The sequence below is a fragment of the Macaca fascicularis genome, chromosome 8, assembly GCF_037993035.2.
Source record: "Macaca fascicularis isolate 582-1 chromosome 8, T2T-MFA8v1.1".
Taxonomy (NCBI): Eukaryota; Metazoa; Chordata; class Mammalia; order Primates; family Cercopithecidae; genus Macaca; species Macaca fascicularis.
This window is the reverse complement of record NC_088382.1, coordinates 118,686,318-118,713,385: the sequence shown is the minus strand read 5'-3', so window position 1 is coordinate 118,713,385 and position 27,068 is coordinate 118,686,318. Positions and strand designations below refer to the sequence as shown.

General features: G+C 38.3%; 2 long non-coding RNA genes across 2 annotated transcripts; one reads left to right on the top strand and one right to left on the bottom strand.

Moving 5' to 3' along the window:
• Positions 1 to 12,767: 12,767 nt before the first annotated feature.
• Positions 12,768 to 16,915, top strand: LOC135964803 (uncharacterized). The gene is made up of 2 exons (XR_010577453.1): positions 12,768 to 14,262; positions 16,690 to 16,915. It is a non-coding gene; the product is annotated as an uncharacterized lncRNA (long non-coding RNA).
• Positions 16,916 to 19,362: 2,447 nt separating this feature from the next.
• LOC135964802 (uncharacterized) lies at positions 19,363 to 20,647 on the bottom strand. The gene is made up of 3 exons (XR_010577452.1): positions 20,529 to 20,647; positions 20,156 to 20,282; positions 19,363 to 19,494 (listed from the first exon to the last, which is right to left on the bottom strand). It is a non-coding gene; the product is annotated as an uncharacterized lncRNA (long non-coding RNA).
• Between the last annotated feature and the right edge of the window lie 6,421 nt (positions 20,648 to 27,068).

The window sequence follows — 27,068 nt, the reverse complement described above, 5'->3', positions numbered from 1 at the left end:
GGCGCCTGTAGTCCCAGCTACGCGGGAGGCTGAGGCAGGAGAATGGCGTGAACCCGGGAGGCGGAGCTTGCAGTGAGCTGAGATCCGGCCACTGTACTCCAGCCTGGGTGACAGAGCGAGACTCCGTCTCAAAAAAAATAAATAAATAAATAAAAAAAAAAATAAATAAATATCAACTGATTGGTGGCAAACAAATCAAGAAAATTATTCCACCACACATGAAAACATGTTTTGCTCTCAGCATCTGTATAATTTAAAGCTTTAATTAGTTGCTTAAACTGCAGAGTCCTGAAGGTTGGCCTATTTCCTCATTCAAAGAAAGTTTGTTATGTCAGGAACTTTAGACATCAGGAAATAGCAGAGGCAGATTGAGAGAGGCCAACTATATGGTGTAGAGGAAAACTTGATTTTATATTCTTTAGTTAAAATCATTATGAGGTTAAAGCACCAGTGTTCCCAGTAAGTCCAGTAGGCAGTTATTGCCTGAAAAAATTCTTGGCAATGATGATGATGAAAATAGGATCTAGAAAGAGTTTGTGATATTTTCTTCCCTAAAAAGGCATGGAATGAAGACTTAGATTGTCACTAATAGAGAAGTTGTAAGTGTGACTGAAAGGGACACTATGAAATAACCAAAATGGATTAATAAAAAAGACTGCCTAATGGCGTAGGGCCAAGGAAGCACATGTGACATAGATGAAAATTTACTGGACTTGTATTCAGACTTGAGATATCCATTTGTCCATTCATTTAACAAATATTTATTGAGTGTTTACTATATGTCAGAACCTAAACTAGGTAATTGAACACAATGGTGAGCAAAACTGACATAATCTTACTCTCACTTAACACAGAATTTAAGGAGAAAGATGGACATTAAAAAGTGAACACAGTGTTTTTATCTTCAACACGTACGGACCTTGGAAATCTTCATTTCTGTCTTTAAAACAAGAAAAGAATGGAATAAACTGAACATTAATGACTTTTCTTGGACCCATCAGAGAACTGAGTTCACAGGGTACCATATTTCAATCTGGAAAAAAAGATAAATTTGAGGAGTTATAGCAGAGATATGCTTAGCTGGAGCAGGAATTAAACTGGTAAGAACATATAAATGATTATGTTGATAATTCTTGACATATGCAAATTTTAAAGAAATTATTTAAAAGGTCAGCAGATCCCAGGATGGAATTCAGAATCTAACTGTATTACAAATGTACAAAATAACCACTGCACTGAAGTTACTGGGGAAAAAAGTGCCAACCTAACTAACACTGGAAATGAGTGGAATCTATAAGACTAAAGGAAAAAGAACTGCTTATAAGTACTGTACTCTAACTGATAAAGTTGTTTCCCATAGGAGTATGAGGTAACAATTTGATATCACTATATGTGTATATCAGAATTGAAAAACCAAGCAAATGGATGTAAATGATAGGTTTCTCACTATTGGAATGGGGGAATATAGATAAACAAGAGGAGAATGATCCATGTGGTAATGGATTAGAATTGGAGAAATCAGTATAAGTTCATGTTTAGTCTAATATAAATACTCTCCTGATGAGACTGAGAGTATGGAAGAAGGCCAGTACACTTTGAGAGGAGAAAGAGTGAGGATCCATGGTGGACCAGGCTGTTGAGGCCTGCTTGAGGCAGACCACACAGGACCTTGTCTGCATACCAAAGCATTTTCATATGTATCCTTAGAGCACTGAAAAATCATAGAAGGGTTTTAACCAAGGCATTGATGACATCTTTTTGAAAAGATCTCTAGCTAAAGTATAGAGAATGGATTAAAGGAAGGCAAAAATGTATGTAGGTTAGAGCATTTATGAGGCTACCACAATGGACAATGTCAGAGGTAATAGTGGCTTAGTCCAAGGATGGGGAGTGGGTGAGAGTAAATTAGAATCTCAGCTCTACCTAACTAACAGTTTGCACAAGAGTAAGTTACTTTAATTTTCCTTATGAAGGAAAATTAAAAACATGGCAATTTGTTGTCTTATTTAGTTTTACAGATTTCAGGCATGGACATCCTACAATCCATGCTAGTATTTATCACATGTGTAGTTAACAATATTTCCCAATTTCTTCCCAGCAATTTAAGCCATTTCTTCTCATTAAAATCCAGTTAAAAGAGAGAATAATTTGCTAAATTGTTTTATATACTTTTTCTTTAACTGGAAAATAGTCATCAAAATATATAAATCTATGTACATTTTTGCCTTCATTTAATTTATACTCTATAAATTTAAAATTGATTGACATTACCTGTCTCAATTTTCTCTCTTGTTAAAAATACTACATTCAGGACAGATCCAATCACAGTTATCTCTTAAAAATATCAACTTTCTTACATTAGCAATGTTTGAGTGTTGTTTCAAATACTAATGCTATAGTTTATATCATAAAAATTGAGTAGTAATTTCAATAGTTAATAAAGCATCTTACTCTGTTTTGATCATCACATTTCAAAAGAAGTTTTTAGTGCTGAGTCTCAAAAACAGTGACATCTTAAAAAACATGACAGTGAGTGAACAGGCAACCTACAGAATGGGAGACAATTTTTACAATCTACCCATCTGACAAAGGGCTAATATCCAGTATCTACAAAGAACTTAAACAAATTTACAAGAAAAAATCAACCCCATCAAAAAGTGGGCAAAGGATATGAGCAGACACTTCTCAAAAGAAGACATTCATACAGCCAACAGACACATGAAAAAATGCTCATCATCACTCGCCATCAGAGAAATGCAAATCAAAACCACAATGAGATACCATCTCACACCAGTTAGAATGGCAATCATTAAAAAGTCAGGGAACAACAAGTTCTGGAGAGGATGTGGAGAAATAGGAACACTTTTACACTGTTGGTGGCACGGTAAACTAGTTCAACCATTGTGGAAGACAGTGTGGTGATTCCTCAAGGATCTAGAACTAGAAATACCATTTGACCCAGTCATCCCATTACTGGGTATATAAATTATGCTGCTGTAAAGTCACATGCACACGTATGTTTATTGTGGCACTATTCACAATAGCAAAGACTTGGAACCAATCCAAATGTCCATCAATGATAGACTGGATTAAGAAAATGTGGCACATATACACCATGGAATACTATGCAGCCATAAAAAAGGATGAGTTCATGTCCTTTGTAGGGACATGGATGAAGCTAGAAACCATCATTCTGAGAAAACTATGGCAAGGACAGAAAACCAAATACCACATGTTCTCACTCATAGGTGGGAACTGAACAGTGAGAACACTTGGACACAGGTTGGGGAACATCACACACTGGGGTCTGTCATGGGGTGGGGGAAGGGGAGAAGAATAGCATTAGGAGAAATACCTAATGTAAATGACGAGTTAATGGGTGCAGCACACCAACATGTCACATGCATACATATGTAACAAACCTGCACGTTGTGCACATGTACCCTAGAACTTAAAGTATAATAATAACAATAATAATAATAAACATGACAGTGAGGAAAAGTTAAACGAGTTAAAATTATATACCTTACATGAAAAGAAAATGAAATTGTGATTTTATGACTATTTTCCAGTAAAAGAAAAATTATATAAAAATATTTAGTCAATTATTCTTTTCACATGGGTTTTAATGAGAAGAAATGGCTTACATTGCTGGGTACGAATTGGAAATATTGTTAACTAAGCATGTGATAAATACTAGCATGGATTGTAGGATGTCCATGCCAGAAATCTGTAAAACTAGGTAAGACAACAATTTGCCTTAGGTGTTTTTAATTTTCCTTCATAAGGACAAGGTGGTTGCAGCAGAAGGTCCCTGGAAGTCACTTTCAACCCTTTCATTCCATGAGAGTAGGGATTAGTATCTACTGATTCTGACTTGGTGACAGCTGCTTTTATCATGTTCCTTAATCCTTACAGTTATCCTGTGAGGTTGGGTAATTAATACTGCTTTATCCATATCAAACACTTTTTTCCTCTAATTCTTTCTCTGTGCCCTGGAAAGAGCATCTTTGTGGATGTGATCGAAGTGACAATTGAGCCTCCAAACTGCTTGTAAATCTTTTTTATGTGTAGTAGTTAAACTGTTTATAGTCACAGACTCAGGTGCAAACATGAAACTTTATTCCTCATTTCTGCTTGGTGGTGTAAAACATCATTTTGCTGAGCTAAGGAAACTCAGTCACTGCCAGTTTAGAGCTCAGGCTCTGTACCCTCCCTCCTCCCCTTTCTTCCTGTTATCTCCTTGAGTGGTGTCTGGAATTGGGGGAGATTCTGCCCTATGTAACTTCATGAAGTGGGTGACATGAAAATCCAAGATCATCTTCTGACCTTGCTTGCCTGTACTGATGGGTGCCTTGTCCTCGCAGGTCCTGAGGCTTCGCATCTGGGACTGCCGCATCTGCTGACAGTGTCATTTCTACCACAGCCTTTAGTTAGCTGGATACCATGGTGTGTATTAGCCTTACCTCAGGCATGAGCTTTCTTTTGGCCTACTGTTAATTTCTCTGCCTCTCTTGGAGACCTGAGCAATGGTTAGATGCTTTGCATCTAGCTTTAGATCTGAAGGAGACTTGGAGGGAACGTATCAGGTCCACACCCATTGCTCATCCACTCTCTGGTGTTGTTTGAATGCAAGGCTTCTTTCAGAGACAGGCATTCTCGTTGGGCTAAACTTTGGAAAGAAAGGCTATATCCTCTACACCCTAGGGTGCCTCTAAACTGATCTGCCACCTGGGATTAAAATAGAGTAGGGAAGTGTGGCAGAAGCTTTCTCAGGTGCTCCACATTCGTATCTCTCTTTTGCTTATCTTTTTAAGTTCTTGTCCTCTGTCTCCATAGCCCATAATGGGTTTTAACCACCTGTCTGGGTGTTAAGAAAGATATTCTTGTGCCATCACACATTCTTCTCTGCTCTATGTTTTGAGTTTTCCAGTCTTTGCTCTTAATCAATAAAGTCAAGCTTTTAGAATTCCCCCTAAGTCCACCAGAAACTTCCCGCAGAAAAACCAAGCAGCATAAAACTATTATCTCTTTCAAATGCCCTGTTCTCGCACTGGAAAGTCACTACTTTCAAGACATTTTGGAGCAAAAATCCCAAAATTTGACACTGTTTTCTTACTGGATTCTTTATATTCTGTCTTCTAAAACAGTAAATCTTAGCTTAATGGTCTGTTTTTGTTTTGCTTTTGTTTTAATTAACTTTGATATTGAAATATAACATACATACAGAGGCATGCAAAAAAATAATAAGCATACAGCTTATTGGCTTACTGCAAAATGAATACTAGTGATACCATCGCCCGTATCAAGAAACAGAATTTTACTAGTACCGTAGAATTCCCTTAGCCCCCTTCCTTCCTTAGATACCACTCATACCACTCAACCTTCAAAAGGACCACTGGTCCAATTTCTTTTTCTTTTCTTTTTTTTAGACGGAGTCTCTCTCTTTCGCCCAGGTTGGAGTGCAGTGGCTTGAGCTCGGCTCACCGCAAGCTCCGCCTCCCGGGTTCACGCTATTCTCCTGCCTCAGCCTCCTGAGTAGCTGGGACTACAGGCGTCTACCACCACGCCCGGCTAATTTTTTTGTATTTTTAGTAGAGACGGGGTTTCACTGTGTTAGCCAGGATCGTCTCCATCTCCTGACCTCATGATTTGCCCACCTCGGCCTCCCAAAGTGCTAGGATTACAAGCATGAGCCACAGCGCCTGGCCCCAGTTTCTAAAACTATAGATTAATTTTATCTGCTTTTGAATTTTATGTAAATAAAAGCATAGAAGATGTATTATTCGTGTCTGACTTGTTTAGCTCTATATTACATTTATGAGAAGCATTCCTATTGTTGTTGAGTAGCAGCAGTTTGTTCATTTTCATTGCTGTATATTCCATTGTATGATTTTCCACAGTGTGTTTATTCATTTTATTGATTAATATTTAGGTTGTTTCCAGTTTTTGGCTATTGTAGATAATACTAAAATCACTCTTGTCCATTTCCTTTGGCACACATTGTATGCATTTATGGTAGATAAACTCTTTGGAATGAAAATATTCATCTTTCAATTGCAGTACTTAGTCTAGATACAATATTATTCTTTTAATAGCTCCCTATCTTGACTTCTTGCCTTTCTCTAATGCATTCTCTAAACTGTAGATGGAGAACTCTTGCTAAGATCAAGCCAGATCCTTTAATTTATGTTTTTAAACCACTTCAATTGGGTCGCCTTGCTTGGGAATGAATTACACACCCCTTCCACGGCCCACACGCCTTCTGCGCGTTGGCTTCTGCTTGCTGCAGCTTTCACTCTTTGCTCTAGCTAAACCTTGTTTACCTTTCCTAAGTGTGCTCCTTCACAGATGTTTACTCTACCATAAACTCAGTTTTCTTTCACTCTTTGCCCATCTCCGTCCCCACTCCTTTCTATGATTTTATCTGGCTAACTTCTACTTACTTCTCAAGTCGTAGCTCGTCATATCTGAGATAACATGGAAGGTTGAATTGTCAAATTCTGGGCATATGGGAAATCACAACACTCAAGTGAAACATGGAGAAGTCTGAGCATATCGACAAAGTCACCCAGGTCTGTTCTTCCTATACTAGGATGTGCGTTAGAACACATGAGGACCTGAATGAAGCTTAAGTGATACTACTTGCATAAAGGGAGTAATTTCAGCAATGGAATATATCTCGTTTATTAGACAGTTTACATGACATTTCCTAGTGAGCTATGTTTCATAAACTCATAATTATAATAAGCAACCTAGATAGACCACAGTTAGGACTCATAGAAAGGACTCTCCCCTTAGAAAATACTATCAGCCCTATCATTAGTGTGACTACAAAGGGTTTGACTGTGGCATCTCTTCCTAGAGGTTAATTCTTGGCAATCTCTTCCTTTTCCTGGAGGAAGAAATAGATTATAGACCTGCTGTTAATCCTTTTCTTCCCACTTTCCTAATGTAAGCACTTCTGACCCTCTAAATCTGGACAGGTATCCCTACCAATATTTCTGTAGTTTTGAGTTTCTCCACCCGAGTGACTGCCAATGTATTATAACTTCTTGGTCCGTTGTTGCCTGTAGCCTCCTCAATGCTGTGAACTCCATTAAAATGATGATTATATGTAATTGTTTACCATTGTATGCCTGATGCCTGGCAGTGTGCCTGAGACATACAAAAGACTCAAAAACGTTGATGAATTGGTATATCTGTTCCTTTAAACTAAACTCATTTGTTTACTTGGTATGGAAACTGGCATGTTGCTTTTTAGGCTTGTTTGAACAAAGTTTATATTGACTTTAGTAATTTTAGTATAGCAGAAAGAAAAAGATTCATGAGTTTCTTGTACAAACCTTGTCATAATAATTAGATTTTTATATTCTCATCAAATATGAGGCATAATATACGTCTTTGACCTTTTTGGAGATATATTGTTTATTCCCAAGCACATTTCCACTGACTTAACATTTTTCTGTTTCCTGATCCTTCTGTCTTTTTTTTTTTTTTTTTTTTTAGTCATTTTTCTCACTCTTCTCCATTTCTCTTATTTTCCATTTTTACCTATTTGTGATTTACATTTTCCTTTTGTCTTTTAAAAAATCTACTCCCTTTCCTTAGGTTTTGTCACCTGATAGAATTTTAAAAATTAAATTTCCCATCTGTTTGATTTCAATATTAAATAGTAAGATTCTTGTTCTTAAAATAACTAGGAGTTTAAAGCCAGCTTTTTTCCATGAAGGCTTGTCTCCAGTTTATCTAGGAGACTGACTGATAAGATTATGATAAGCCTGCTAACACTAAGTGAGAGTTCCTAAATTATGCTAAAATATCTCAATGAAAAGTGATACATTCAATCATTTATTTGCATTAAAACAATACTCTAATACATTCAATAGTAAGATTGAGTTTACGTGATACCTAACATTTTTCTGAAACTAAAGCATCATTCACACAGGGAATGTAGCACTGACTGCTACCACATGGGTTCTTTTGAATTGGACATGCCATTGCTTTCTTGTGCGTTGGTTCAATTGTGCCGATCCTTTTTCTCTAACATGTTTCTCTGTTCAAATTACTGCCAAATCTTTATTCAGATAGCATTCATAATTACAATGAGTTTTCACTGAGTATGAATACATCATTTATGTAATTAGTCTACCTCTGTTCTTATCTCATTAGCTAGTTTATTATCAACAATTAAAGTAGTACTACTTGACATCAATGAAATTATAATCATAAATGCAAACATAGGCACTGAAATTATATTACAATAGTCAGCAATATGCTGCTTATCTAGCTGTTTTAAAATAAGTTTGTATTAATTTTGTTCAGATTATTGTCAAAACAGATACACAAAAGTTAAAAATTTCATAAACAACTCTCAGGCCCTTGATACTATGTTTTGGATCCCCAGAGGGTAACATACATTAGTTTGAGAGATAATAGCACCTTCCTTTAATTCTTAGACCAGTGAGTCTCAGAGTTTGGTTCCCTGAACAACAGCATCTGCATCACGTGAGAACTTGTTAGAAATGCAATTCTTGGGACCCATCCCAAATCTCCTCAATCAGCAGCTTTGGAGATAGGGCCTAGCAATTTATGTCTTTCTGGTAATTCTGATGCACAATAAAGTTTGAGGACCACTGTCCTAGGCTATAAGCAGATGCTATTTGCCCTGGAAAGAAAAGGTAAGTAAGGCAGTATAGCTGTATGTATTCTAGGATATGCATGTGACTTGATGTACATAGCATAAATCATTAAAAGGCTAGTGTTCATATAAGAGTAAGTGACTATAGTAAGAAATAATTTTAAGTAAAAGGAATTTTTTGAAACACAAAGGATAAATGTGTTTTATCCTTTTGAATAGTTTTTGAAACACTGGATTTTTTGAAACAGAAAGGATAAATGCTTGAGGTGACCGATAGTCTATTTACCTGATATGATTGTTACACATTGCATGCCTGTATCAAAATATCTGATGTAAACTATAGATATACAGACCTACTATGTACCTGCAAAAATAAAAAATATAAAAGACATTCCATGGGGAACTATGCATGCCTCAGTAAAAGTTGTCAGAAAAAACTTATTAAGTTGATCCTTGAGCAACATGGGTTTGAACTTCATGGGTCCACTTCTACGCAGTTTTTTTTTTTCTTCAATAAAAGCTACACTGAATATGCCTGCTTCTCCCGCCTCCCCTTCCACTCCATCTCTTCTACCTCTGCCACCTCTGAGACAGCAAAACCAACACTTCCTTTTCGTCCTCCTTTTCCTCCTCAGCCTACTCAGAGTGAAGACGATGAGGATGAAGACCTTCCGATGACACACTACCACTTAATGAATAGTATGTTTTCTTCCTTATGATTTTCTTAATAACATTTTCTTTTCTCTAGCTTACTTCATTGTAAGAATACAGTATATAATATCTATAACATACACAATATGTGTTGATTGACTCTGTTATCAGTAAGGCTTCTGGTCAGTGGTAGACAATGAGTGGAAGTTTTTGAAGAGCCAAATTTCTCTGTCGATTTTCGACTGCATGTAGGAGGTGGGGGTGGGTTCAGTGCCCCTAACCCCCACATTGTTCAAGGCTCAGCTGTACAGGACTTGGGATTATGTCAGTTGATTTTTGGAAGGTGTAAAGAGCAGGATTTTGCTTTGGATTAAATGCTGTCAGGAATCAGGGGTAATTCTATGATTCAGTATTTTTTCAAATCTTATTTAGAGAAGAAGAAACAAAGGTTAAAGCCATGGTTGATAAAGAAGTTGTGATTATTTATATTAACTGGGAGAAAAGGATGTTTGGTATCTTGTGACTTAGACAGTGTTCATATTTTGTGTGTTCAGATATAATTGTGAAATGATCCTATTTTTGTCTTGACCCATATTAGTCACAGAGTGGCCCTGTCCAATACTGATGTGTGAAATTACTTATGTTCAACAGCAGAACAACAAGGCCCAGCTGGGAGTACCAGGTCAGCTCCTGCATGTCAAGGGCCATTTTTCTTTTTCTCACCTCTATAGCTGACATGGAACTGATATACAGCACAACTGATACTCATTCAGGGACAGTGTGAAGAAAGTGTGTTCCGACAGAAAATTAATGTTTTATTAAACAGGCATATAAATTTAGACCTTAGGAGGAATACATATACTAAAAGAGAGAATTTATAGACAAAGAAATCAAGAGTTTAATGAGAAAATGCAACAAAATTGTGCTAACATTATTGACTGTTTTGGGAGTCAAAGTTTTCTTCTTTGTTTCTATGAACATTATTTTTCCAATCCCAGAATCGGTTACAATTCAATTTTGTGTCATTAATTGTGTGCAAAGTGCTTTCACACTGTAATTAATTTGATTCTCATCAATTATTAACCTAATTTTTTAGAGATTAATAAACTAAGGCTCAGAGAGGTTTAACAGATTTGTCCCAGAGCACAGAATCAATTTAAACCAACAAATGATAGAGAACTTGACACCTGATACCAAATCTCATGTTCTTTCAAAAAAAGCACCCAACTTTCATTGAGATACACTTATTTTAAGTTTCAAATAGTTTAACAAATGGAATAACACCTTTCTTGGGTCACAATACTGGTACCCACTTACACAGCACTTCCTATGAATCAGAGACTGTTCTAATCATTTCACATATATTACCTCATTTAATTCTTACTATGATTCAGAGACTGTTCTAACCACTTCACATATATTGCCTCATTTAACTCTTACCTCCCCTAGGAGATAGATGTTAGTGTTACAGAAGATGAACTGGAAGCACAAAGGATGAAACTGAAGAAAAAGGAAATAATTTGCACAAGGTCACACAGATAATGAGGGATGTGAAATAAAAAATGAGCTTCTAAGTCCCCAGCTGACTGAACCAACCCCTTGTGGCCAAGGAGACCCCAGAAAAATCTTAAAAAGTATGTTTTCTGCCCATGACAAGATGGGAGGTGGGTCATGCCTCATTATATCCCCTCTCTCGCTAACTGCCATTAGACTTTTTTCCTACGAATTAAACAGAAACCATAGAGGGAAAGAATGGAACAGAAAGCAAACAATGGAAGGCTCACTCCACTGACTTCAGCCAACCTCCTAGTGCTGCGGCAACCAAATTCCCCTTCCCTTTTGAGGTTTCCACACGACAGCTGACCAGCATTTCTTCCTGATAAGGGATCACCAACCACAGACTGTATCTGGCTGGTCCATCGAGACTGGACGCAAGCTGGCTCTGTGTACTCTGTTTCACCTTTGGTTGTATAAAGGTGAATTTTACTACTTTTTAATGAAATAAAGTTCTCTTTTCCAAATTTATAGATTTCATGATTTTAAGTCAACGGAGAAATGCTGGAATTTAACCCCCAGTATATGGTCTCCAATGCCCATGATCTGAACTGCTGTGATTTACAGTCAGCTGTCTCTGCCAGATGTTCAGCCAGTGAGTGATTAAACTGCTCCTGGCCTGTAGAAATCATGGATCTCTCTAAGATCTCTCATTATTCTTTGGCTATCTCCCATCTTCTAGGGTTTACTTGCATCAAAAATAGCCTCTGCCTTTATTAGTGCTTCTCATGCACTATTTCGATGAGAAATATTTCCAAACTGTTCACCTCAATCCTGGCAGAAGGGGAAGAGAGAGGGAGAGAGATAAATAGAGGGATAACCTCAGGCCTATTTTTGTAATCTTGAGCACTTTGGCTTTCATACAATTTTTCTGCCCAACTTCACATTCTTTGTCTGTGTCACTGTTCCAGCTCCATGCTCATCCTTGACTGTTGTGATTGAACGTGGTCTTCCTAATTTAAACCCTTTGTTCACTAAGTTCTGGGCCTGGACTTACTCCTGAATCTTGGTTTTTAAGGTTTTTCTGGGTGGTTATGAGGGACCTGAACTCATTCCTGATTCTGCCTTTCCAGCTCCAGACTACAGGAGGCATATCCTACAAATATACCTTTCAAAGTGTTCCTTCCCATGCACTCTGAGACGTGATTCAGATTCTGGGCCAATAAACTGTTCATCCCATGGGGCCTCCAGTGCCCTTTGCCTCCAGTAGACTTGTCAGCTCTTACTCCCTTCTCTGCTTCTGCTACCACTGCAGGAAAAACCACCTTCATCTCTCACAGAAGTCACAGCCGCAAAAGTTTCCTCTCTTCTTCCTCTTTTGCATCACTGTAATGATTCTCCATACAGAAGCCAGAATGATCACTGTGTAATATAACTCTGCTCAAAACCCTCCAGTGATGTCCTCTTAAACTAAACATAAAATCCAAAGCACATAAAAGGCCTAACAGGCCCCATGTGATCCTCACCCTGGCCTCTAGAGCCCATAGTGCTCTCTGGGCTTCAGATACACTGGTCTCCTTGTTATTTGTTCAACACATGCCAAGCATGTTCTTGCCAAAGGACCTGTACATTTGCCATTCTTTGGCTTGTAATGCTCTTCTTCCAGATGGTTCCATGGCTCAGTGTCTCATTTCCTTTAAGCCTTTGCTGAAAAGTCACCATATTTGTGAGACCTTCTGTGGTGGCTCTAAAATAAAATTCCTGATATCATCTCATAATCCCTTTGTCCTGCTGCATACTTTATCACCGTTATGACTATCCAGCATTATTTTGTATATTTATTAATTTTTATCCCTCACCTCTAGTAAATTTAAGTTGCTAAAGTGTCAGGAACTATTTCTCTTTCATTCTCCACTGTCTCCCCAGTAGCCGTAAAAGTGTTGGCATATAGTGATAAAAATTATTTGTCGGATATATTAATGAAAAAGTTAGTGAAGTTGGATTTTTTTGTTATTTCCTTTGTTTTCCCATTTATTATCATACTCTGGCACAGCACCTAGTGATTCTGTACTTCATTCAAACTACATTACATGGAGGATTGACGTTAGAAATTCCCCTCGTCACAATTGAGAACTCAGAAATCATTCCCCAGCACTGCAGTAGTCACCAAATCGGACTTGATTGTCACAGGCATCTGTGCGCCCCAGTTTAGTTAACTCACTGACTATGTGATCCATAAACCTTGGTTTCTTCATATTTACATGGAAATATTCACAATATCTTTTTCATCCTATTCTAAAGAAGAGTGAATGAAACTACATATGCAGGAGATTGAATGAAAAAATATGTGCAACCCATAGTAAAAGCTCAATAAAGACAACTTCGTTATTAATATCATGAACTTTTCAGGGTGACTTGGAGAGAAAGCTCTAGTTTAAACTGTTTTATAGAAAAGACTTTATGTTTCAAAGAAAAGCAGTGCAGCCTGGAAATTTAACATCAAAAGTTGTTATATTGTGATGTGTGTATGTGTGTGGGGAGGGATCTGTGGGTGTGGGGGGGGGGTGTAAAATAAAGGACTAAGCAGAATTACTTGATTTTTATTAACTGTTCTTGGTCCCATCTGTGGTATTCTAAGCACTGGAGTGGGGTTGATTGGGTATATAAAGAGCTGCCCTGTTTTCTGAACAATAGCCACAGTAAAGCTCTTTCCACTGTCTGCCTAATATAAATTTACCAAGTCAGCAGTAGAAGGGACAATCTATTTTTTTGCATTGTACATTAAGAAAGTAACAAGACTGGCCAGGTGCGGTGGTTCACACCTGTAATCCCAGCACTTTGGGAGGCTGAGGTGGGCGGATCATCTGAGGTCAGGAGTTCAAGACCAGCTTGACCAACATGGTGAAACATCGTCTCTACTAAAAATACAAAATTAGTTGGGCGTGGTGGCACATGCCTGTAATCCCAGCTACTCGTGAGGCTGAGGCAGGAGAATCGCTTGAACCTAGGAGACGGAGGTTGCAGTGAGCTGAGATCGTACCATTGCACTCCAGCGTGGGTGACAGAGCGAGACTCTGTCTCCAAAAAAAAAAAAAAAAAAAAAGAAAGCAACAAGACTTAAAATCTGTCTGAGATAATTTTTATTCTTTATTGCAGGTTCCCCAACTCCCGGGCCATGGACTGGTATCAGTCTGTGGCCTGTTAGGAACCAGGTCTCACAGCAGGAAGTGAGCGGAGGGTGAACAAGCATTGCCACCTGAGCTCTGCCTCTTGTCAGATCAGCGGCAGCATTAGATCCTCATAGGAGCACGAACCGTATTGTGAACTGCACATTCATGGGACCTAGACTGCACTATCCTTATGAGAATCTAACTAATGCCTTGATGATCTGAAGTGGAACGATCTCTCCTGAAACCATCCCCTCACCATCTGTAGAAAAATTATCTTCTACAAAACCGGTCCCTAGTGCCAAAAAGGTTGGTACTGCTGCTTGCTTGCTAGGTACTGTACTAGGAACTTGTGATAAAAAGATGGGTAGGATTTAGCTTCTGCCTTCAAGGAACTTATACTTTAGTGATTAAAACAGGCATGTGAACAAACAGACTACAATATGACATGCTAAGTGGAAAAAAGGGAATTTTGTTCAATTACAGAAACAGCATACACAGGAAGAAGTTATTCTCTATATAGAAAGCCTTCAATATGAGGTCGTTTCTTTCTTTCCTTCCTTCCTTCCTTCCTTCCTTCCTTCCTTCCTTCCTTCCTTCCTTCCTTCCTTCCTTCTTTCTTTCTTTCTTTCTTTCTTTCTTTCTTTCTTTCTTTCTTTCTTTCTTTCTTTCTTTCTTTCTTTCTTTCTTTCTTTCTTTCTTTCTTTCTTTCTTTCTTTCTTTCTTTCACAGAGTTGCACAGGCTGGAGTGCAGTGGCACAATCTCGGCTCACTGCAACCTCTACCTTTCGCGTTCAAGCAACTCTCCTGCCTCAGCCTCTGGAGTAGCTAGGAGTACGGGTGCATACCACCATGCCTGGCTAATTTTTGTATTTTTCGATGAGATAGAGTTTTGCTATGTTGGCCAGGCTGGTCTTGAACTCCTGACCTCAAGTGATCTGCCGACCTCGGTCTCCCAAAGTGCTGGGATTATAGGCATGAGCCACTGTGCAAAGCTATGGATCCTGTACTCTTCATCATTACCTGACACTGCAGCATCTTGAATAAGTGGTTCTTTCTTGTGAACCACTGTGTTCTTGTGTGATCCTCCCCCTCCAGTTCCCAAATTTTGGGAAAAAAAAAAAAAAAAGAAAGATACTATGACTGGAAACAGATTCATGCCTAACTCAGTTGAGGGTTTCTAAACTGGGTTTTGAGGGAGAAATAGGAATCTTCCAAAGGAACAAAGAGCAGGCATGGGCGTGGGGGTAGGAAAGAATTAAACCAGGACCCTGGTCATAATTAAAACCACAAAATAGGGGTTTCCTCTTTGAGCAGTATTGTGGGCTAAGGTACTATTTAGCTATCTCTGCCACAGCAAGACACTTTGAAAATGTGTGTTAAGTTCACAAGAAAGTATGGAAATCTTGAAGGACCAGAAAATGAGAAGGAAATGTTAAAATCAAGGAAGCAAATAAACATAGACATGGAACCTGGTGTTGCTCTGGGGGTAAGAAGATTTATTCATAACCCAGGGCTTTATGTATCAATGACCACTGGAGTAAAGACTAAGTTTGGACACTTGACTCTCTGTTAGGCAATACTCACAGATTGAAAAATGCTGAGAAAAACTAGATAACAAATACTAGATATTATCTTTAATGCACAAATCTTTTAGCAAAATGTGGGCTTGGCTAAGCTGATGTATAACCAGCCTGCAATGAAAATGCCATGTGATTGATTGTGAGGGTGTATTCAAATTTCTGCTTCATGTGATAGTCAATGCTTTAGGAATTATAATGGAAAGCATAAGAAATAGAAAATATGAGAGAATTTAACTAGGGAAGGAAGAAAATTGGAAAGGTGAGATAAAGCTAACCTAATAATTCTAGTCCCCAGTCACTGTTAAGAGCTTGGATAATAATGAATTTGTACTTAAAAATGCCACAGCCTTGTGCTAAGAGTCAAAATCCTTCTGAAAGCCAGGATAAATAGTAGTTCCCAAGACAACTCTCTGAAGCTGTACAAGCAGATCCTTTGAGGAATTTCCACAAAATACAAATGACGACTGCAAAAATAAGGAGTTTGTTTGAATCTGCAGAAGGACATAAATAAAAATAAGCGAAATGATGTCAAAAATGATAGAAAGTAGTTGCAGAAGTAAGTCACTAAAAGGGAGGAAAGAATAAAATGCTTTGAAGCATTTTCATATTGCAGTGGAATGGATGAATTTCATAATGAACTCTGTTTGAAAGATAGTCATTTATGTGTGCTTGCATTCATTCACTTCGTAAACATTGAAAGCCAAGTACGTGTCAGATACTGTGTCAAAAGCTAAAGATACACAAAATGAATAGAACTCAGTTCTTGCATTCTGGAGTTCATGGTCTAAGGTAAGTCTTCATATAATAAATGATTGCAGGACGGCGAGATAATGGCTATAATAAGATACAGCAGTGACACAACACAGCATAGGGTGGGGAGTGGGGAGGGAGATATATGATTTTTTTTTTTAAAGAGGGAGCTTGAAGAACTGAGCTCCTCTCAACAAATATGTTTAAGTGCGTACTGTAGAATGACAAAATAGAGCCACACTAAAAACTCTCCCAGAGGACTAAATTAAATTTATTGATCCCTGGGGTGAGCACCGGCTTGTTCTCAGAATCTTCTTTTTATTTAGTGTGCAGTATACCAAATCAGTGAGCAAAGCTATTTATGATTCCTCAAAGTGAAAAATCTGTCTTCTCCCTCGGTCAGAGTGAACCTGCACACCTCCTACCTGCCATTCATTCCAGAGAGGATTTTGAAGTTAGGAAACCTGGAGAAGATTTCGGTTTGGGGGTTTGTAAATCCCTTTCTGAGTTTACAAGTCAGATTTCATACAAGTTATGTTTCTGCCTGTGTATATGCATGTCTATGTATATTCCAACCAGTGTATATGCAACATAACAGCAAAATAAAAACATAAAAAAACAGCAAACAACCGCACATTCAGGTGTAAGGGAAATAAATTACATGATATAAATTTTTACACATGAATCTGTTTCGAGTATCTTTTTTTTTTTTCCAAAATTTGGGACCTGGGCAGTCACACAGATAATTATTACACAAAGAACCACTTATTCAAGATGGTGCAGTGTCAGGTAATGATTAAAAGTACAGGATCCATGGCTTTACACAGTGGCTCACGCCTGTAATACCAGCACTTTGGGAGGCTGAGGCAGACGGATCATTTGAGATCAGGAGTTCCAGACCAACCTGGCCAATATGGTGAAACCTCGTCTCTACCAAAAAAGACAAAAATTAGCTGGGAGTGGTTGTGGGCACCTGTAATTCTAGCTACTCAGGAGGCTGAGGCAGGATAATTGCTTGAACCCAGGAGGCGGAGGTTGTAGTGAGCGGAGATCTCACCACTACACTTCAGCCTGGGTGACAGACTGAGACCCTGTCTCAAGAAAAAGAAAAAAAAGAAAAAAGAGTATGGGATCCAGAATCTGTGTGGCCTGGGCTCCATGTAGGCAGGGGCACTGACTCCTTGGGGACTCCAGGCACAATACTACATTTAGCAAAGATTTTGTTTCCTCGTCTGAAAAACTGGGGTGTATTTGCCATTCTTTCTTTACAATGTCATTGTGAGGATTATGTGATGCTTGCAAACAGCTTAATACATGTGATGACAGTGATGATGATGAAGAGCCAACCAAACTATCAGAGTGGGGCTTGGCCACGGGAACCCTTTGGGCCACTGGTTTTCAAAGTTTCAGCATACTGGCATCACGTGGGGCAAGGCCAACTTCGTGGGTATATGGTCTGTGTAATCCCACAGGGCCTCATTCAAAAAAGGGCCCTGCACTCAGTTTAATGGTCTGCTGTTACCACCTTTAACGCTCTTAAAATTTTAATATAAGAGCTCCATATTTTCAGTTCTCAATGGAACCTACAAATCTTGTAGCTGTCCTGCCTGCAGAATGTTTAAAAATTTTCATACCTGAGTCCCACTTTCCATCAGTTAAACCAGAATCTCTGAGGTTGAGACCACAGATTCTTATTTTTTAAAGCTTCACAGGAAGCCTTACATATAGCAAAGTTGAGAAGCAGTGCCTTAGTTTTCTGGTTCATTGATAGCAGTCCAGGAAATTTCTTGCCTCAGTGACCTATATAACCTTGGTGGGAGAAACATTGTTTTGATATGAGTTTCTCAATGCAAGAGAATTAACATAAATTATCCAACTTTGAAACCCATCTAGCACTAAGCTACACACACTGGGATGCCCACCATTCGCCACCTGGTGACAGATCTTAGAAAACTTTACTCTCTTTAATCTGCGAAATGGGTCTGTAACACCTACATCCTAGGTGGTTGTGAGAATTAAATGAGATAATGCATATTAAATGCTCACCAAAAAACCTGACACATAGTGTGTTCAATAAATGTGAGCTATTGTAAATGTTATGATTCCTACAGGTTTCTTTTGGTTTGATTTATACACAGATCCTTGGATGACCTAAAGACTCCTATCATGGGAATATCAAGATTATTTGTTTCAAAGGACATTCTTAATTATTCATCAGAGTATAGAAGTATAGAAGGCATTTAGTCAGAGGAAGATGTATAATGGTCCGAGGCAAGCCACATCACAGCATGGGGGCAAGTTGTGAATAATTTACTTATGCTGCCAAGCTGTCAAATGACTATAGGGTTTTCCAAGGCAGCATCGGACCTAGTTTCTCAGACCCTCCTCCTTTAAGGAAGACATGGCTAATTGGAAGGAAAAAAAATGTCCTCAGTCCTCATGCTCTGTGCACATCAGCACATGCCATCTGTCACTCTTCTTCTCTCAGGCACTACCCCAGCCAACAACATCTATCCGTCATCAACTGATGCACGTACACTTATTCCTTGATCATTATTTTCCTGTTTATTCTTAAGTTCTTCATTTTTAATGATAAAACAACAAAATGGATCCTATAAGTCACTTTGTTTAGAGCCTCAACTACTGCTATGATGCACATAGATAGGTTTTAAGCCTTAGAAGGGAATGAGGACAAAAGGAAATAGAAATATTATTGTCTCAAGGCATAAACAAGCCATAAACTTATGGGCTTAATTTTGCAGTAGGAAATTTTAATATCCTATTTCCCTCCATTTGAGAAATAACTGGCATTTTTTGAGTACCCTAGGGAGAAAAAAGTTATGAATGACTTTTACTGGAAATTATAAAGAGCTGTGTAAACACTAATTTAATTAGAATGCAATAAGAAAGCCAAAATCCAGAAATTATTTGCCTGACACCTGGTTGACATGTTTATTTGGCATGTTAATTCTTAAGCTGGCAAAACTTCAGAATGACTTGGCAAGCCTTTAAAAAATCATTTAAAGCGGTGGGTCTACCCATGATCAATTAAATTAGAACCCTTAGAGATGAAGTCTGGGGCATCAATATTTCAAAAATATTTCCCCAGTTGATTCTAACATGTAGCAGGGTTGACGACATGAAATCCCCACTAGAAATGAGAGAGGTCCTTGTAGAAACATCCGGGGGTGCTGCATGCTTTAAGAACCTAGGAAAGTACAAAAGCAGTAAAAACAAACAAATGAACCAACCAACCAACCCAACCAACCAACCAAACCAAAGAACCTAACAATAAAAAATAGCCCTATTTGATATTATGGTTGAATTGTATCTGTAAGCAAACAACAACGGTTGTATTTGGTTTCAAAAAATATATACATGAATGTACTTCCAACCTTGTAGGCACAAATAAAAATCCTTTCTTAGTGGAACTTTCTCATACTCAAAGCAACTTCAGGGTTCCCAGCTCCCTGACCCTAAGGGTATCATGACCTTAGAGAAAATTCAGGGCAAAACACATTGTGGCTTTGATTATTCATAACTTTGTCTCACAGTACTAGACTTCCTCCACTTAGCTAGATGTTTAGAAATCCCCTTGCGTACCTCAGCTAGACCTGAGCTTCCCTGAAAAGCAGCTTCATTAATCCTCCTTTATTTCCCAGCCAAGCGTGGGATGCTTTTTTTCACTGTTTGTGTAACACAACCCCCCACCCCAACTCACTGATGCATTCATGTTCCTGGGTGACACCATACTCCTCCCAGGGATGTAAGTGTGTAGCATGTTCTTCTGAAGGAAACTCTTGCCCTGAGTCCCTACCTTTAGAAAACTGCCTGTACATTGTAGAGGGGATTGCAGAGGACACGCTTACCCTAATTCCTCAGAGTTTGATCAGTCTAGAACCTGCCAGCTTCATCTGCTGTGCCTTTTCTGGCCCCTGTCGGATTCTGGAACAAAGCAGTCCCCTAAGCTGCAAAGGCAGCCCTTCTAGGCTGACTCTATATAGGGAGACATTATAAAGGGGGAGAGAGAAGGGAGGAAGGACAGAGGAGAAAAAGCATTTAATCACTCAGTAACCCCTGACAGTGGGCTACCCAATATAAACAATCAGATTAACACTGTTTGAAGTCTTTTCATTCAGGAGCGAATGATGCTTAGTTACTTAAGTCAGATCATGTCACTCCTCCTCTCAGAAATCCCCAATCGTCTCCCAACCCACTTAGAAGACAGTCCAAAGTCCTTACCATGGCCCACAGACTCCAGGGAGTCTGTACTCCCTGTTTCTTGGTTTTCATCCCTTCAGCGTCCCCGGCTGTTCAGTGAAATTCAACCTTGTTGGCTTCCGCTGTTCCCGGGAAGCGCCAAGTGCTTTGGGGCCTTTGTGAGTGCTATTCTCTAGGTCTGCAAGGATTATCCCCCAGAATTCAGCAGGGTTTCTCTTTCCCTTCCTTTAGGGATAGAGAAGCTGAGCCTCCTTTATTTTTAAAACTATTTTTTGGCTTTTTATTTGCAATAATTATAGATTCACAGAAAGTCACAGATAGTGATTAATTAAATTAGTCTCTAATAAAGTTAAATATGATGTGTCGGAAGATCTCTAAAATGACACTCCTTAGCAGATTTTTTCTCTAAAACACCAAGAACAGCTGTCCTACATTTCTGCTTGAATATCTCAGCATAGTAATTGATTGTAAGATCCAACAGGGCAAGGATTCTATCTGCTGTTTTCCACGCCAATTTCTCCCCGCACCCATTTCTCCCCAGCACCCAAAGCAGTGCTCAATATACATTTGTTGAATATATGCAAAATTGAAACCTTCCCCCTTCTTCAGCCAACCATCAATTTGGAAGTTAATCCTGACTTTTCCCTTTTCTTTATGACATACATGGAATTATATAGCTATCCTTGTGGATTGTATACCATTGATATCTATGAAATCTGTCTCTCTCCAATCCTATGGTCATCAATCTAGGTTAGGCTTTGAACATCTCTCACTTGAATTATTACAAATATCTCCTACTGATCTTCCTACCCTGAGTTTAGCTCCCCTCTAATTCGTTCTTTAGCTTGCAGCTAGAGTTAAGTTTTTTTTTTTTTAAAGTAGATCTGATTGTATTATTTATTTATTTATTTTGGCTTAAAACCTGTTAAAGACTTCCTATAAAGTCCAAACTCTCTAAGATGGCTAATATGAATTGAATGATTGGATGAAATACTATAAATTCAATACTTTTCCTTTCTTGCATCAAATTCTGTACTTCAGACATACTGGCATTGAGCTCTGTCTTAGCTTGGAACCTTTGCAGAGTGAAGTTTTTCCTGCTGTGTGACGAGGCTTATTCCCTCGTCCACATCCATACGAGTAACTACTACTACTTGCTCTCATCCCCTCTTCAAGACTGGGCTATGTACCTTGTTGAAGTGCCTCCCCGAAACATACATATTAGTTTGTAATCCCGGTGAAGGTAAGGGTAGTGTCTAACTTGTTCTCCATTGTCTCACTAGCACCTAATACTGTCCCTGGTACATAGCAGGGATTTAGCAAATGTTTTCTGATCAATTGACCCTTGTTCAGGTATAAGGGAATGATTAGGGTATGTGGTGCCTAGGAGGGCACGCTGTGTTGTTTAAGTTTAAATACTGATACGGTTTGGCTCTATGTCCTAACCCAAATCTCTTCTGGAATTGTAATCACCTGCCGAGAGAGAAAAGTGATTGGATTATGGAAGTGGTTTCCCCTGTGCTGTGGTCATGATAGTGAATGAGTCTCACGAGATCTGATTATTTTAAAAGTTGCAGTTTTTCCTGTGCTCATGCTCACTTCTCTTCTGTGGCCTTGTGAAGAAGGTTCCTTACTTCCCCTTTGCCTTCTGCCTTGATTGTAAGTTTCCTGAGGCCTCCCCAGCCATGTGGAACTGTGAGTCAATTAAACCTCTTTTCTTTATAATTTACCCAGTCTCTGGCATTTCTTGATAGCAGTGTGAGAATGGGCTAATACAAATACCTAGCACTTAGAACAAGCCCTAAATATACATAACAGTTTGTTTCCTTAGGCGACTGTGTAGACTGCATGCATGTATCCCCAGGGCCTAATACTGGACCTAGCACATTGTAAATGCTTAGAAAATGTTTGTGAAATGAATGTTGTATATATTATGGCAGCACTATTTTTAGCCGCATTCTAGCTCAGTTCTGATAGAAAGACAAAATAGTGGCAAGAATGAGAGCTTATATAAAGGAAAAATTCAAATTATTTTGCTTTCTTTAATGTGGACAACTGATTGTAGTAGAAATGGTTTTAGTACCTCATTTACCAAGTAATCTCCAGTTTTACCAAATTTTCCTTTTCAAGATATCCTAAGTATTTTTTAAGGGACGCACAATGTAAATATGGTATTCGCAGGTAACACACACACACACACACACACATACACACTATTCTAGAGTTTTAGAAAGGTAGTATGGTATAGTGGTTAAGAGGCTGAGCCTAGGAGTCAGACAGACTTAGAATTAGATGTTGCTTTTATCAATTACTAGATGTGGAAACTTAGTTAAATTACTGACTTCCCCAAGTCTCATTTTATTAAATTGTAAGATGGGAATAATAATAATATTACCAAAATTTTAAAAGGATCAAGTGAGATAAATGCTATACATAGCACTTGGTATATTAAATACATAGTATTTCAGTAATTGCACCTCATATTATTATTTTCATTATTATTTAAAGATATTTCAGTTACCCTTCATGTAATTGAATTCCTGTTAAGCAATAGCTCATCCTTTGTGTTTCTGGGTTTTTGTTTTGTTTTGTTTTGTTTGAGATGGATTCTCGCTCTGTTGCCCAGGCTGGAGTGCAATGGTGTGATCTCAGCTCACCGCAACCTCCGCCTCCCAGGTTCAAGTTATTCTTCTGCCTCAGCCTCCCAAGTAGCTGGAACTACAGGCATGCACCACCATGCCTGGCTAATTTTTCTATTTTTAGTAGAGATGGGGTTTCATCATATTGGCTATATTGGTGTCAAACTCCTGACCTCATGATCCACCTGCCTTGGCCTCTTAAAGTGCTGGGATTACAGTCATCCTTTGTTTTAATACCTCCCTGAAGCTATCTAGGCATCCATTCATTCACTTTGAATTGCCTTAATACCAACTTGCAAAATGTCTAAGATTTTAAGGAAGAAAATGTGAAGAACTGGCCTATAATAGTCCTAGTCAACAGAACTTCTGATGCAGAAACACAAAGATTATGCATTCTGGAAACAGAAACCCTGTGGAGATATCTGTAATGGAAACTTTAAAGTTATCAATATTGGAAACTTTATGGTGTGGGTTTTAGCTGTTTTCACATAAACAACAGACTAAGATTTGTTTTGCTATGGAATAATTGTGTAGATATTTTATGAATACTACCTCAGAAGATGAATGCTTAGGAATGACCAGTGGATGTATTATGCATGAATGATGACAGAATGCTACACACCATTCTGTCCCTTTCACTCTCTTGAGAAAAGTGGAAAAAGCCAAAACTCGCCACATAAAATGTATTAGATATATGCATATATTCACACTATGAAATTGTATACATTAAATATACACAATTTTTATATATCAATTATATACCAATAGGGCTGTTAAAAAAAAAAAGAATTTTCACCAAATTAAATTTTAAAAATGTGTCAACTGATGCTCAGCAAGAAAGAGTAAAGAAACTGACTTCCCGAAAGGCATTCTCTAAGTATCGAGTAATGAATCATTTAGAAGGAACATCTGTTGCATCTTGAAATGGACTACTGGGAGAAAAACATTCTCTGGAAAACAGAGAATTTGAACCTGTGTCAGAGAGTTTTACAAACAGTTTCCAAGACTACAATAAAAAAGAGAATTAGATTTAGCACTCATGGCTACCAAACCAACATTCTATGCCATCATGGCAACGTTATGGTTTTTATTCTATGATGAGTTCTGATCTTTAAAATTCTCCTGAAATAATCAGAAATGAACGTTTAATATTATCTTGTAATTTTTAAAATTATAATTAAATGAAATCTCCTGACAAATGCCCTCGAGTCAGGACAGAGACAGAAAGTGTTATGGGTAGAAATGCATCTTGCAGTGGTCCTTTAAACTTGTGGGTGGCTAGTGTCAAATTCTGTTTTCTGATGAATGGTATTTCAGAAGGGATCTAGCGTACTTGAATGATCAGCTTAGGGGAAAAAGTTCATTAATCTTTTGTTTGACATTTGATTTGTCTGTAAATAACCAAATGTGTAAACATAATTAAGCCTGTTATTTATTGACACTTCCATGATCCAGGCACTTTTTATACACACTATTTCATTTTATCACCCCTAATTTATAGATGGAAGCTCTGAGATGAAGAGTTGGATTTTAAAACTAGTGGCAGAATCAGGGTTTAAGTCCAGCCTGTTTGATTCTAAAACCAGGCATCACTTTGCTTCCTCAAATCATTCCTTTTTCACATGTGTGAATGTTCAAGGCTATAGCATTATTTAACAATTGCTAATCAGTATATTCATATTATAATTCTACATATTTACTTTCCTTTGCTTTGTCCTATGTTCATTTTTAACACCTGCATAGTGTCTTTAGAAGTATACATTAAATATCTACAGCTGTATATATCCTATGTCAATAAAATGGTTTACAGATTACATAATTAGAAAATGTGATCCGATTTTATGTCTAAGTTACCCAAACTCATGTTTCTAAGTTATATTCCTCTCTCCTTCCCTTCCTTCTTTCTTTCCTCCTTCCTTTTCTTCCCTCTTTCTCTTCCTCCCTTCTTCTCTCCTTCCTTTGGTCATTCTGATCCATTAAATGTTACATATGCACGTACAAACATGTATGTCTAGAAATGTAGCAAAGCACTCCAGCTGTGCATGCTTACAAGTGTTAAAGTGTACCGTGTCATGGAAGGACACTTTCCAAAAAAATCGCAGGTTCGTAGAACATGAATAAATGATACATGGTTGGCTGGGTGCACTGGCTCATGCCTGTAATCCCAACAGTTTGGGAGGCTGAGGCAGGAGGATTGCTTGAACCCAGAAGCTTGAGATCAGCCTGGGTAAAATAGTGAGACCCTGTCTCTGAAAAAGAAAAAGAAAATAGCTCGGCATTGTGGTGCCTGCCTGTAGTCTCAGCTACTCACGAGACTGAGGTGGGAGGATTGCTTGAGCCTAGTAGTTCAAGGCTATAGTGAGCCTTGATCACACCACTGTACTCCAGCCTGGGCAACAGTGAAATGCTGTCTCAAAAAAATAAAAATAAAAATAAAAAATAAAGGAAGGAAGGTTGAGTTCAGAGCTTGGCTTGGAAGGGAAAGTAGATAATTGCCTATAATATGGTATAGGACATTGGAGAGCCCATCTAATTGCCTCCACATTTGAAATGTCTATATTAAAGTTTTTCTCCTTTCGACTAAGCTGTTGCTGAATTCTAAAGCAATTTAGTGAAACAAATCATTCTGAGAATAGTCTTTGTGGTGCAAGGAGTAAAGCCCCATTCATTTAAAAAGGCCTGAAATCTGAAACATTAATTTTACAAATATTTATGGAGCCCGTGCTATACAGTAAACACTGAGTATTCAATGACAGAACTGATCCCTGTCTTTATGGAGCTTACAGTCCAATTGAAACAAGTATTTTTAAAATTTAGTCAGAGGGAGGAACCAGGGTGAAACTAGAGAGCTATTGTATTAGTTTGTTTCCCGCTGCTGATAAAGACGTACTCAGGACTGTGCAATTTACAAAAGAAAGGTTTAATTGGACTTACAGTTCCATGTGGCTGGGGAAGCCTCACAGTCATGGCAGAAGGCAAGGAGGAGCAAGTCCCATCTTTCATGGATGGCAGCAGGCAAAGAGAGAATGAGGAAGTCACAAAAGCAGAAACCCCTGATAAAACCATCAGATCTTGTGAGACTTATTTGGTACCATGAGAACACTATAGGGGAAACTGCCTCCATGATTCAATGATCTCCCATCAGGTCCCTCCCATAACACATGGGAATTATGGGAGTACAATTCAAGATGAGATTTGGATGGGGACACACAGCCAAATCATATCAGTTATCGTGGTTGGATGGCCATGGTTGGGGTCCCTTTGTTGGCATGGACAAAGAGAAGGAGCAGAGGGGAGGGACTCTTGGGGGAAGATAGCAAACTGATGCTAAGACGAACATGGCCTTCTTCCTAGTTTTACCTGTTACTAGCTCTGACCATGTGACACACATAGTATAAAATACGAACATGCATCTCTGAACCATGGTAGACTGGATCAATACTGCTTCCTTGTTCACTCTGTGGTTGGGCACTCCTGGGCCGGGCCAAGAGTAAAAAACCCTTCTACTTTTAGATGTGTACTATCTAAAGGAAATAAGTTATGTCTAGTAAGTTGACTGGAAGCTCTTTACTCCTTTTCCTTCTGCAGAAGCAGATATTTATTATTGAGATAAAATATACATATATAATTTACCATCTTTATTACTTTTAAGTGTACAGTTCATTGGTAATAAATACATATATATACTCCCCACTCCATCCTCTCTTCTTCTTCCTTTCCCCAGCCTCTTGTAACTGTCAGTATACACTCTATCTTCATGAGATCCACTTTTTATAGCTCCTACATATGAGTAAGAACATGCAAGATTTTATCCAGTTTTCTATTTGGAAACATTTCACTAGCCATTGAACTAGAACCTTTAGGGCTTATTCATGACATACCACATAAACAGTTGAAAAATACTCTCAAATTTCTGGAAAAG